This window comes from Amblyomma mixtum, chromosome 3 (assembly GCF_055824585.1).
Source record: "Amblyomma mixtum isolate Tamu chromosome 3, ASM5582458v1, whole genome shotgun sequence".
In the NCBI taxonomy this organism is placed as follows: domain Eukaryota; kingdom Metazoa; phylum Arthropoda; class Arachnida; order Ixodida; family Ixodidae; genus Amblyomma; species Amblyomma mixtum.
In genome coordinates, this window is record NC_143014.1 from 341,226,034 (window position 1) to 341,240,392 (window position 14,359).

General features: G+C 49.7%; 2 pseudogenes; one reads left to right on the top strand and one right to left on the bottom strand.

Annotated features, from left to right (window-relative positions):
- Positions 1 to 7,892: 7,892 nt before the first annotated feature.
- LOC149356144 (uncharacterized) lies at positions 7,893 to 10,944 on the top strand (annotated as a pseudogene).
- A 733-nt stretch (positions 10,945 to 11,677) lies between these two features.
- On the bottom strand, positions 11,678 to 14,057 carry LOC149356145 (uncharacterized; annotated as a pseudogene).
- Between the last annotated feature and the right edge of the window lie 302 nt (positions 14,058 to 14,359).

Below are 14,359 nucleotides of genomic sequence, written 5' to 3' on the forward strand. Positions count from 1 at the left end.
GAAGGGTTCCGGAAATTTCTACCATCTGGGGTTCTTTAACGTGCACTGACATCGCACAGTACACGGGCCTCTTGAATTTTGCCTCTATCGAAATTCGACCGCCGCGGCCGGTATGGAACCCGCGTCGTTCGGGTCAGCAGCCGAGCACCGTAACCACTGAGCCACCACGGCGGGGCAAACACAACAGGATTTGGCCAAAGCTTCGAAGGACATGTGAGAACCCTAACTTCAACACTAGAGGCGTGAAAACGTGATCGGCATTTATGTTGCGGAAAGCCGCTCAGTTCTTCGCGTCTTCGAACCAATGAATGGATCTCCTGAGTGCTTGTCTTTGCTTCCACTGAAGCCTTTGATGAACGATGTTTATTGTTATTATCTAAAACGACGAGGTTTAATACACGTGTGGCAGCGCAGGTCGTTGCGGTAGGGTGTACAGGCTTGCACACACCGTTCTAAAACATTCACGGGCACATCTTACGCATTTGTTTACAACCTGCTAACGATCCTTAAGCAGCTTAAAATCTATTGTACTAGTTTGCTGGACGCAGAAATGTGACCAATAAAGATTTGCATAAATGTTAATTATCATGGTAGCAGTACCATGCACAAAGCAGCCTTCACTAGCTGGAGTGCAATCGTTTCGGAGGATTCCCCAATATAATTCTTATGAGCCGCACAAGGCTACGTGTTCATGCTACACGAAGTTCACAATTATGCTAGTCACACGCATAACATATCGGTGCGCTCCACGCTTTATATGCAGACATGGAAGTGCTCGAGGTCTCGCTGGTAGTAAGTAATCAGCTGGATTGTGAGCGCTATCCTTCGAAGTCAATTTTAGTGCCTGCCTCGGATGGATCGCGAGGACAGGACTACCATCAAGCACAGCAGCCATAACGGAAATGCTTTATTCCGAATATGGTGTGTAAGATGGGTACTGGGATGGTTAGAGTACTGTGCGCCGGCGGTAGACACAGAGACACAGGCCTCGTAGACACAGAGGTCGAGCACCACGAGCACACACACAAAGCGATGGCAATGCCGCTCAACACAACGGTAAGAAGTTCGTCGTCGTCTTCGCTTGAACAGGAACTTCTTCGTCGTTACAACTGCCCCCCGGGGAGAAGAGGAGCCATCCTGGCGACTTACGGCGTAGGTGGGACGGCCGGGTCATAATACGGCTTGAGGCGCTGGACGTGAACAGTCTCGCGTCCGCGCCGGCGAAGATCAGGAGACGGCATCAGCGGTTCCACCACGTAATTAACAGGCGAGGTGCGTTCCACAACTCGGTAGGGGCCGTGAAACTTTGAAAGAAGTTTCGAGGAGAGGCCCGGAGTACTGGATGGAATCCAGAGCCACACGAGGCTACCAGAAGAAAAGTGCGGGGACGTGTGATGGCTGTCGTGGCGGGATTTCCGACGGTATTGGGCCTCAGTTGTGAGAGAACGGGCGATTTGGCGACACTCTTCTGCGTGTCGTGCAGCTTGCGAAATAGGAGTACACTCAGATGCGTCAGGCTGGTATGGGAGAATGGTATCGAGTGGAGCAGAAGGATGACGGCCGTAAAGAAGATAGAACGGTGAGAAGCCGGTAGTCGACTGCGTTGCGGTGTTGTAGGCGTACGTCACATACGGAAGGACGAGATCCCAATTGGAATGGTCTGATGAGACGTATATAGAGAGCATATCACCGAGGGTACGGTTAAATCTTTCTGTAAGGCCGTTAGTTTGCGGGTGATAGGCAGAGCTTGTTCGGTGAATGATGTTGCACTGGCGGAGCAAGGCTTTGACAACTTCCGATAAGAAAACGCGGCCTCTGTCACTCAGCAGTTCGCGCGGTGCGCCGTGGCGAAGAATGAACCGTCGCAAAATGAAGGAGGCTACGTCAGACGCTGAGGCGGATGGAAGGGCGGCGGTTTCTGCATACCTCGTCAAGTGGTCAACGGCGACGATAGCCCAACGGTTACCGGCTGCAGTGTAGGGAAGAGGTCCATACAAATCAATGCCTACGCGGTCGAATGGGCGCGGTGGGCAAGGTAGCGGCTGCAACTCGCCTGCAGAACGGTGAGCAGGGGGCTTGCGACGTTGGCAGGGCAGGCATGAGCGGATGTGCTTAAGGATGAAGTTATACATTCCGCGCCAGTAGTAACGCAGCCGGATCCGATTGTATGTTTTGAAGACTCCTGCGTGTCCGCATTGTGGGTCAGCGTGGAAATAATCACAGACTTGCGAGCGGAGATGGCGAGGAACAACTAGTAACCACTTGCGACCATCTGCGCTGTAGTTGCGGCGGTAAAGGAGATTGTCACGAATGGCGAAGTGAGAAGATTGGCGACGGAGAGCGCGTGATGGAGAAGCCGCCGTAGGGTTAGAGAGGAAATCAAGCAGAGACGCAATCCAAGGGTCCATGCGCTGCGCTGAAGGCATGTCGTCGATGTGAAGCAACGGAGGGGAGTCTTCGAGTGTTGAGAGGCCGGCGAGCTCAACCGGAAGGGGGCAGCGAGAAAGGGCGTCGGCATCTTGGTGCTTGCGTCCGGAGCGATAAACTACGCGGGCGTCGTATTCCTGCAGACGAAGAGCCCATCTTGCGAGGCGGCCGGAGGGGTCTTTCAGTGAGGATAACCAGCAAAGCCCAAGGTGGTCCGTCACGACGTCAAAGGGACGACCATAGAGATAAGGGCGGAATTTGGTAAGAGCCCAAACGATAGCCAAACACTCTTTTTCCGTTACTGAGTAATTGGACTCTGCCTTCGTCAGGGTGCGGCTTGCATAGGCGACAACGTACTCAGCAAAGCCAGGTTTGCGCTGCGCGAGTACAGCCCCGAGGCCAACACCACTGGCGTCGGTGTGGACCTCGGTAGGGGCCGTCGGGTCGAAATGGCGCAGGATAGGTGGTGCGGTGAGGATGCGGCGTAAGGTATAAAACGCGTTGTCGCATGCAGGTGACCACTGTGAAAAGTCGGAGCTGCTGGATACGAGTTGTGTTAAAGGGGCAGCAATCGATGCAAAGTTGCGAATAAACCTACGAAAGTAGGAACACAGGCCAAGGAAGCTGCGCAGTTCTTTGACAGATGTAGGCTTGGGAAAGGCAGCGACCGCACGAAGTTTGGCTGGGTCTGGAGAAACGCCTTCCTTGGAGACAACGTGCCCTAAGATAGTGAGTTTACGAGCGGCAAAACGGCATTTCTTCAAGTTTAGCTGCAAACCGGCCTCAGAAAGGCAGTTCAAGACGTGCCTCAGGCGATGGAGATGGGTGTCAAAGTCCGCAGAAAAGACGACGATGTCGTCGAGGTAGCAGAGGCATACCTTCCACTTTAATCCCCGCAAAATGGTGTCCATCATCCTCTCAAATGTTGCAGGCGCATTACAAAGGCCGAAAGGCATAACTGTAAATTCGTATAAGCCGTCGGGGGTTACAAAAGCGGTTTTGGGGCGATCGGCCGCTTCCATGGGGACCTGCCAATATCCGGAACGAAGATCGAGGGAAGAAAATAGTTCGGCCCCTTGCAAACAGTCCAAAGCGTCATCGATGCGCGGAAGAGGGTAGACATCCTTCCGCGTAATCTTATTAAGGCGGCGGTAGTCGACACAAAATCAGATGGAGCCGTCTTTCTTCTTGACCAGCACAACAGGCGAAGCCCAAGGGCTACTGGAGGGCTGGATCACGCCGTCTTGGAGCATTTTATCAACTTGCTCTTCGATAGCATGGCGCTCGGTGGCAGATACACGATAGGGGCGCTGCCGCACTGGTGCGTGGTTGCCGGTGTCGATACGATGGGTGACCGTTGAAGTTTGGCCCAAGGAACTCCGATGACAGTCGAAGGAGGAGCGGAACTGGTGAAGGAGGTTAAGAAGCTGCGTCCGTTGCGAAGAAGGAAGATCGGTGGCGATAGAGCGAAGGAAGAGGTCTGTAGCGGAGGAATCAGGCGCAGAAGATGGAGGGCTGAGCGCAGTCATGGCTAGATGAGGCGAATCGGCGGGGTCCTCACAGGTGAGAATGGACGCAATAGATTGTACACTGCCGAGACATTCGCCATGGCGCAAAGCAGTAGGGAAGGAAAACGGGTTAGAGACCCATAGCACGGAGAGGCCAGCAGAAATAGTGAGCACAGCGTAGGGCAGCGGGAGGGACTTGCGGCGCAGGAAAGTGCAGGCCGGCGTGAAGAGAACAACGTCATCACAAACAGAGTCACAAGAGATGCTTACAAGCGCAGTGGAGCTGGGAGGAAGGACGATGTCTTCGGTGACGACGGCTTTAGCGCAGGGAACAGAAGGAGCAGCGTCTGGCGAGACATTAGGCAAAGCGGAGAACCCAACTTCTGCGCGAGCGCAGTCGATGACAGCTTCGTGACGCGACAGGAAATCCCACCCTAAAATTAAAGAATGTGAGCAAGAAGGCAGCACGACGAACTCGATGTAGTATAGTGTGTCCTGGATTCGAACTCGAGCGGTGCATGCTGCTAACGGCGTAATCGGCTGTGCGCTGGCCGTGCGCAGCGTTAGTCCCGAAACTGGCGTCTTAACTTTCTTTAAAGAAGTACATAACTTTTCGTCCATTACCGAAATCGCTGCACCGGTGTCTGTCAGAGCCATCACAGACACGCCCTCAACAAAAACATCAATAAGATTCGCAGGTGATCGATGAGGTCTTCGAAATTTCGACGGGGGCGCAGTTCTTGCCTCCGGAACTGCGGCGCCTAGTTTTCCTGCTGAGAAGAATCAGGGCGACGTCGCATGGGGGAGATAGAGCGGCGTCGTGGCGAAGGGGAGCGGCGGCTGGAGAGGGCTGAACGATCAGGGGAGTAAGGACGACTTCGCGTTTGGTCGACAGCCTCAGAATATTGACGGGTTGGAGGCCAGTACCCCGAAGATTGCGCGCGTGGTGCTGGCGCTTGGAGATGGCGACGGCAGTAGCGCGCGACGTGGCCAGGCACTCCGCAAGTGTAGCATACAGGACGGTTGTCACTCGTGCGCCACGGATTGCTTGCTCTTCGAGCTGGTCGCAGGGAAGGTGAAGACGCTTGCACAGGCACGTACATTGTAGGATAGGACGACGGCGGGGGCTGTACTAGAACGTCGGCGTAAGTCCGAGGACCGGCTACAGGCCTTGGGGCGACGTCGGCGCAAGGCATGGGACTGGTGACAGACCTTGGAGCAGCATCGGCGTAAATCAAAGGTGCGGTGACAGGTGGCGGAGGATGGAAGGATGGAAGCGCCTCAGTAACCTGGTGTTGTATGGCCTGTCGAAGAGCCGGGGCCAAATGAGGCGGCGCCTGTTGAGGGCTAGGCAGAAGAGAAAGTTGCCGAGCTACCTCTTCACGGACGAAATCTTTGATTTGCTGCAGCATAGAGCTGTTGTCAGCTGCAGACGCCAGTCCAGAAAGCGATTCAACCTGGGCTTGGTGTTGCCGAGTCAGTAATCGCTGTTTGCGCAGCTCCTCGAAGCTCTGGCAGAGCGTGAACACATCCTTAACGGTGCGCAAGTCGCGGGCCAATAGCATCTGAAAGGCATCATCGTCGATACCTTTCAAGATGTGTTTTATCTTGTCGGCTTCGGACATGTTCGCATTGACACGTTTGCATAAGTCAATGACTTCTTCTATATAGCTGGTGAAGCTTTCGCCGACGTGCTGCGAGCGTTCACGCAAACGCTGTTCAGCCCGAAGTTTACGGACAGTGGGGCGACCAAAGACTCCGGCAAGCTTCGTTTTGAAGGCCGCCCATGTTCGGATGTCTCCCTCATGGTTCCGATACCAGAGGTTAGCGACCCCCGTTAGATAAAAAAATACGTTGTTCAGCTTCGTATCGTCGTCCCATCTATTGTACAGGCTCACCCGTTCGTATGACGCCAGCCAGTCTTCCACGTCATTCTCATCGGCTCCGCTGAAGATTGCCGGATCTCGCTGGCGAAGGGAGCCGGCGCAGATGAGAGCTGGTCCCGTTTGCACAGATTGGGTTTGGGCGTCTTCTGGCATTTCAAGAGTGGGAAGAGTGCGGTTACGCAGCTCCACGATGCAGATTTCTACCCCGCGACTCCACCAAATGTAAGATGGGTACTGGGATGGTTAGAGTACTGTGCGCCGGCGGTAGACACAGAGACACAGGCCTCGTAGACACAGAGGTCGAGCACCACGAGCACACACACAAAGCGATGGCAATGCCGCTCAACACAACGGTAAGAAGTTCGTCGTCGTCTTCGCTTGAACAGGAACTTCTTCGTCGTTACAGGTGCATGAGAACCGCGCTTCTCAGAGCGAAGTTCAACAGCAGCACCAAGACTGCATGTAGTACGCGGAGTGACGGTAAGCACTGCTAAGTAAGTGACGGCTATGCACTGCATAATCTGCAGTAGCGGTATGTAGGGGCGTAAGTCTTCATTCTTTTCCGTTCCTAAATCGGCCTCGAGTGCGCCTGTTATTAATGGCTGCACACCTTTGTTATGAGCAACAGGGTCTCGCTACACACGCAAGCGCAACTGACAACATCTGATACCGCGCCGTCATGGTTTCGGCGGTAGTACAGCTTGTTCATGCGGCTATGTTATGCACTTACCTTCGCAGGCGCTCCAAGATTGATAGCTTTATTTACGGATAGGCTATATATCGCTGGTGGACGTCCTTATAGCGTTCGCTCGTTGGAACTGGGTACATGGCGAACGGGCGGGAACAGGGGCAGTGCATCCTTGTGCAATTGTGTTCCGTAACGCTCACGAACGATCTCATCACTCACCTCTAACCCTCTGTCGCAATTCTGGAAATCCACAACACAACGCCTATTTCCTCTGTCTTTGCATATCTTCACAGGTAAAGCACATTCGGCAGCCACCCGTGCTATTTCCAATGCTGCGTTGCTGCGTACACGCCGGCGACTTCCGAGGCCTTCAATGGCGCCGTGTTTTAAGCACGCCTGTGGCCCCATCTGGTCTCAAACGGACGAACTGCACGCTGTAAACGGTCTATACATAGTTTGCATCGACGTCACCCTGGCCGCCATGTTTGGGTGCAGAATGCACCTCGACAGCCTGGCTGTTTTCCTAACCCGCATATCGCCAACCGGTTACAAAACAGCACAGGCCATGCGGGAAAGGGGAGACGGTCATTTGTCCCTGTTGCTGTGGGGTGTTGGTCGTTCATTGTTCCAACTGTAGTGGTGCCGAAGGGTGTATGGTAGCGAATCGGGGAGTTGCAGAGGGGGTGCAGGGTTACTACTGCTGAAGAGGACACTCCCAAAGGGACGGGGACAGAGGACCGTTTCATGCCTATGCTCTGCTGCACCCAAAGCAGGCGCCCGTGACATCCCGTGAAAACTATCTGTACTAATACTGGGAGGACAAACGTAGGGATTGCGCACAGTGATTGTGTAGCAATTATACTACACTGGAACAGTATGTGTTTAAAGCCATAAAAAGAAAATGACCTCCGTCGAGCTGGATTAGAACCAGCGACCTATGGATTCCCGTAGCACGATACCTCTAGAGTCCACCGCCCTAGCAACTGAACTATCGACTGGGATGGATGTGAGACCGGTTCCTGTTACTCAAGAGCGTTGTGTTCAGCCTTTGATACAGGAGTCACCGTGCCAGAAGATCTCCATCAAAACTTCGGTTTCGTTTAGTTTGTGCATTTCGAACCTAAGACAATAGCAACGCCAAAGCATGCAACCACAGGCACTAATACCACAGGTATGCTTCATACCTGGAAGCAAATAAGACGGTTTCAGTGTTTGCAAACAAACCGCGCTTTACGCTGATTGGTTGCCCTCCAGAAACTTCCGGCAAGAGGGCTTCTGTAGTTCCGGCTGTGCATTTTCAAGGCGTGTGCGACGTGCGACCGGTGTGTCGGTGTTTCCGTGTGCTGCTTTGGGCTGATTCTGAGTCTTAATGCAATTATCGACATGCCGAGCTACTACTTCAAGGCACTCAGCAGCGAAACGAAGGATCGGTATCACCAGAAGCTTGTATTTAGAGGCGCAGAGCTTCCCGACCCGCTGGACGATGGTGTGGTGCGTTTCTCGTTTTCATCCGGCTCCAAAAACCTTCCGCCACTCACTGCCGCGGACATTTTTGTTTATCTTGTGGAAGGTGTGTGCTTTTACACAAGAGAGCAGTTTAAGAACTACAAGATCACTGAAGCTTACACTGCATTTGTCAGCGGAAAAGTGAAGTGCCTTGCGTCATTCAAGTCTGGCAAGCGTGGGGAAGCCGTCGTCGTCGTAGTGGCAGCTGTAGTAGAAGCGAGCCAAGCTTTGTCCAAAACATATCGCCCATGGTGCGTTGTTAACGACGACGGAACCGTAGTCAGCGCTCACTGTACCTGCATGGCTGGGTAAGTAAACGATAATCGCAAAGACAACCTTAACTGCTTGCACCTGTTAACCTTTGCAGAGCGCTCGTGCGATCCGCTGCGAAGCTAAATAATCGAACTGTTCTAGGGTTTAACCTCCTGTATTTTCTTCCTATCGCTCTCACCTTTATTTTCTTCTGTCCTCTTGCTGTCCCTTTGTTTTACGTCAGCCATAGTTCGCGTGTCTCAAGTGTAGATAGAAATTACAGCGGCTGCCAGCAGTCGTTTTTTTTGTGTGTGTTGTGAAAAATAAATAACCGCTACAAAGAGACAACGGATGTGGATGCTTTCAAGGCAATGCGCATAACAAGTAAGGGAGTTGAGGGACTCGGAAAGATGCCGCAAATAAAAGAACAGCCCGATGCTACGGATGGAATATATTATTTGTCGTTGTTTGTGAGGAAACAACTGTCCTCAAATGTTTAGAAACTGGTAATGAGCTGTTCGTAAAATGGTTCTTTTTGTATTTGTTTATGGTTAATTACTAGCTACTAAACATGTGACATCAATTAGTTTCCCACATTGATAAAAAAATCCCCTTCGCCATCCATGGCATCAGATTTCTTTCTTTGGTTTACGCTTTCAGGGACAATACTTAGAACTCAAACGGTATAGGCATAACAGCGATGAAAAGCCCGGTATTGTAGCCATTAGCAGAGCAAGTGCTTTAATATTTGCCCATTTCTAATGCAGCACACCACTCTAGACAAACGTTGCAATGGCTACTTGAATTATGGACCAGAATGGTCGTGCTGTTACATCACACCGCTTGAAACTTTATTAATGTGTTTACAGTGTAAATGTCAGGAGTGAGTGTCGCTGTACATAAACATATTTCAGTGATCTAGAGATTTTGGCACTCATTCTTTGCTTTGATTTGTTTAATGCCTTCCTTACAATCCTTTTTGGTAGTACTCTTAGGTTGTGACTGCACTCTTGAAAATTTCAGACGAGGAGAATGCTGCACTCATGTTGCCGCACTGCTGTTCAGTGTGGAAGCAAATGTAAAATATGGGCTACACAATCCATCACCTACTGATGTTGCATGCAAGTGGGTCGAAGTATCAAGAAAGAGCACAGTAAGCCCGAATATTTAATTTTTTTTTCTTTTGCCATCCTGTCGTACCATGTAAGTCCTCATTGTAAACCGAGTTGTCAAAACTGGATGCAGGCGACACCAGTCAGCGACATGGTATTTTTCGAGCCGAAGACAGGTCAGTTACTGCCCCAACCTGTCCCTAGAGCCCAAAGTAGCGTATCAACTTGGACCGATCAACATGTGCACAGCTTCTTGCAGCAAGTCAAGATAAAAAAAGGTCTTACTCAAGCACATACGGGAAGCTTGCGCACATTTACGTATCAGTTGTACCTTGACAAAGGTACAAGCAAATAGGGCTTGTGTGTTCACTTTGCCACTCGTTGTAATACAAGGAGAACGCATTTATACACGCCTGCTGTTCATTTCTTTTCTGGTAGCTATTATAAATAAATGCTAAATGATGTTTGTATGTGTGCTACCTAGTTTATATTGCGTGTCATGAATATGTTTAACATTTATTTTGCTTCCATGTCAACAGGCATTCGCACCAAACACTCTGCTGCTAACATCAGTAACGGACAGCGAAGACACAGATTCTTCACCTGAAGCAGCTGTCCAAGGAGAGCGGTGCAACGAGTCCCACTCGACTGAACAAGTGCCACATTATCCGCTTCATTCTGTATATAAAGGCATGGATATACAAGCAGCTACAAAAGTGCAGCTAACAGATGCATGTTGCAATGAGATTGAAAAAGCAACACGTGGGCCGTCAAAATAATTAATGTGGGTGTCAAAACGAAAGGGACGAATAACGGCATCATTGATGCATCGCACGGTATCATGCAGGAGTGGCGCAGATGAACTCGTAGCCGAGATTATGGGGTACATAAAGGCACCACATACGTTTAACCTTCGCTGGGGCTGTAAAATGGAGCCAAAAGCTAAAGAGGCACTCTTGGCTCACCAGTCAGCAGCACATCAAGACTTTTAGATCTACGAGCGTGGTTTGTGTGTCATTTTTAAGCAGCCATATCTAGCTGCATCTCCTGACGGCATTGTTTCTTGTGCATGCTGCAGAAAAGCTGTACTGGAGGTGAAGTGTCCTGCCTCTGTGAAAGGACAACCACTGAAATCTGCTTTAAAGCAGTTGCCATATTTAAGCGAAAGTATGCAGCTAAGGAAGGAGCATGCCTACTACAATCATATGCAGGCCCCAATGGCAGCGACGCAGCTCTCTCGAGTGTACTTTGTGGTATTTACAAGTTGTGCTCTAACTGTCGAAGTTGTTTCTTTCGATGAGAGCTTCTGGTCTCTTGTGAAATCAAGAGCAGAAAGCTTTTTTAAAAATACATTTTCCCTGAGCTGCAAAGCATGACCATTCTCAAACAAATGCAACATGCCAAGACTACATGTATCTGCCGAGGTGCCAAATCTGGCCGCGTTGTGGACTGCTCAAAATGCAACGACACTTTTCACCTCAAAATGTGCAAATCTGAAACGCACTCCCCCGTCCTGGGTTTGCATGAAATGCCAAACCAACAACAGTCAATGTGCTAGCAACTGAGTTGAAGTGCCTATCCAGTCACAGGGAGACAATCCGACACAATAGAAAGCAAAACATTTTATTGGTAATGAGTGGAAATAACTGATATTGCATATTAGAAGCTAATAATTAGCTATAAATAAACTTTCCTACATACAAAACTGCTGCATTGCTTTGTTGCATCTGCTCTTTGTTACAATGCGCAAGACATGGATCACTGTGTACTATCATTATACTGAACCTAATTTATTTTCTCTCGGGCTGCTTGGTTTGAACCACCAAACAACGTCTGCGATGACATTGGTCAGCATAGGTCATGTGAAGCAAGGAGGAACTGCATCATAGTAGCCATTTTTTAATAGTTGTCATTGTGGCTCTTGAGAAGGCCTGCTTTAGTGTTGCAATAAAATTAAAAGAAGCATCAGTGCAAACACTGACTTTTTATGTTACTCATTGTATAGGTGCTCAAACTGAATTAAATTATGAATGATTTATCTGTTCTAGACAAATATCATTTGCTGACACATGTGTACCAACTTCTTGTGTACCTTTACAAAAATTATAATAGGCATTCAAAAATCGCATGTTTGCATATATTGAAAAAAAGTGCAGTACAGATCTAACCAAAGGCATATGCTAATAAAATTTGTTTACATGGCGGTGTGGTCTCATTCTATACAACAAATGGTATCACTTCACATTCAACTGTGCAGGGCTAATGCATGCAAAAAAGAGCCATCTTTCTAACACACAGTTAATCAAGCTGGTTCTTAACTATAGGAGTTTGGAGGTTGACGAGTGCACTACACAAATGAGAATTTCGTCAATGGCTGCTTGATCACCATCTCCAGCTCTCTTCACAAAGCTTATTGGAAGTACTGTCTGGAAGACCCTGAAGACAATCAGCAGCTCTATGGCCCGTTCCACGTGTATTCGTACACTCGAAAGCTTCCTCGATGCAGTAACTTCCGTCCCTGGTAGCTGTGTCCTTCGCTTAGTCAGAGAAGGCATCAGAATTGCGGCACCACGTGCACCAAACATTTCTTCACATCGGAAGCCCCTGTCTACTAAAAGCAAGTCTCCTTCTTCGACCTCGTTAAGAAGTCCACTTTGCAAGGTCAACTCTTTGTCAGAAACTCTACCTCACCATGCTTTCTAAACAAAAGATATGGCTCCTGAAGGTGTGATAGCGACAAGCACTTTCACAGTGTTGTGGTGCTTATAGTTCGAATAAGTCATGATTCCGGCATCCATCTATGTGGGCCTCTGAATAAACCCCTCTCTGCAATCAATAATTCCTATCAGCTGATCAAATAATTTATCTTTGAATGCTTTAGGCGGATGTGATTCAAGCTCACGTCGAGATGGCCAAATGATAAATTTCTGCATGTTTGCTGCCAGCATGTCGATCTACGAGTGAATAATGAAACTTACACAACCGACATAAATTCCGAATCGAGATGCCAGGTCTTTAGTCACAAGACCGAGCCGTAGACGCATCAGCACAAGAATGAGCTCCTGTTCGGCATCAAGTGAAGCCCTGTGAGTTGGCGTACAGACGGACAGCGCCAGCAGAAGCAGTGCTCTCAACATCTCTATTGAAACAAGGCCTTTATGAAATTTTACATTCTCGTGCGACTGCATGACTACGTACCTTGTCATATTTGAAAGGTTTGGTTGCCCGTGGCTTTCCAGTTCAGAAATTTTTTGTTTGGCTGCTGCAACTTCCAGCTCTAAAGAGACTGCCTGGTCTTTAAGGGATCTGTTTTCATTGACGAGATATGAAATGTCCTGCATGGAGAGTGCTGTCTCGGTGTCGGTGTCGCGCGTTCTGTGAGCAGAGTCCTCATCCATGACAGCTTCGCTTGCACCAATGGAGGGGCCAGGATCAGCTGCTGCAGACACGCTGCCTTTAAATCATGCTTCTCTTGAGCACGCTCATATCTTTCGAGCTTCTGCTGCACATTACTTTGCACCAGGTACGGAAACACCATCGGAATGTAGTCTGGATGGTTCGGGTCAGATGAAGGCTTGCCTAAAAAAGAACGCAATTAGATGAAACACAGCCAAGCATAATGTGCGCTCTAAACACAAAAACGCGGACAAGGGGTGCTGGCACAGACTCGGTCTGCTTGTCCATAGTCATCAGTACTTGTTCTGAAAAACACAACGTAGGCTCCGCTCAAGGTTCTATTGGGGCTACAGCTGAACCTTGCGGGAAGCATGTCGCACCATTCGTAATCCTTCACGAGGTGCCCTCCTTCGCTTGGAAACGAAATCGCAAAAAAAAAAACAATTCGCGCGGCGTTAGCAGAGAAGTGATTTATGATACGGTGCCTTCAATTAACTGGCAAGCGCTGCATGTTTTGAAGGTGGTCGCGTACTTGCGTAGGCGGAATCTAATCACGCGCTGGTCGAAATTCCCGGAGACCATGACTACGGCGTCTCTCATAGCCTCAGTCGCTTTCGTATCTTAGACTCCGCAAACCGAACCTAATCACGCGCTGCGGCAGAATTCATTTCGGCTGCATGGCATGCGCAGCAAGAAGTCACTCGAACGCCACATACACTTGCCAATAGTTGCAGGCTCACTCAAGCAGGGACGACGCAGTGAAGGTCTCGGGAAATTTCGACCCCTTGGGGTTCTTTAACGTGCACTGACATAGCACAGTACACGGGCCTCCAAAATTTCGCCTCCATCGAACCCGCGTCTTTTGGGTCTGCAGCCGAGCGCAATAACCACTGAGCCACCGCAGCGGCTTCAACAGTCTTTCCGGGCAGTGGTGCTTCCTATACCAACACTGACTAACAGCTCAACTGCTGAAAGTGTAGAAAAAGAGGACACGGGAAAAGCTATCTCGCCAGGAACGGCGTCGGGATATTCGTAGCGCTGTGGCGCAGAGGATTCTGTATCGAGTGGCACAAAGGAGGGAGCTACTTTTTGTCAGCGTGACGGCTTATTGAGGGTTTGCTCCTGATAAAAAAAAATCGAAAGCTCCATGCAGTTGCTTGCTAGCCGCAAATAAATGCAGGCACTGAGTCGTTTAGGGCACTTGTTTGCGAATAAAATAGTGTTGTCATAAATTGAAAGAAGCACCTTCCAAATGGCTGGGGTGGTACCCACCATCCATCATCTTCCCTTGGCACCACCTCTGTAGCTCACAGCTTCAACGTTTCTCCTGCCCATTGCAACTTTCAGCCAGATGCCTAGGGTTCATGAGAATTGCCTATTTTAGCCAGATCTCAAATCAAAAAGGTACCACCGGTTTCTTACTAAAGGTGCTTTCATCTACGACTATCGTATAAATTCGTGTAAGGGCCGCCCTTTTTTTAAAATTCGGGCGCAAATTATGAGGGTGTGGCCCACACGCGAATTAAAAAAGGCGAGTAGCTATTTTTTTCCCAATCATCCAAACCAAAACCGGGAGTGCGGCCC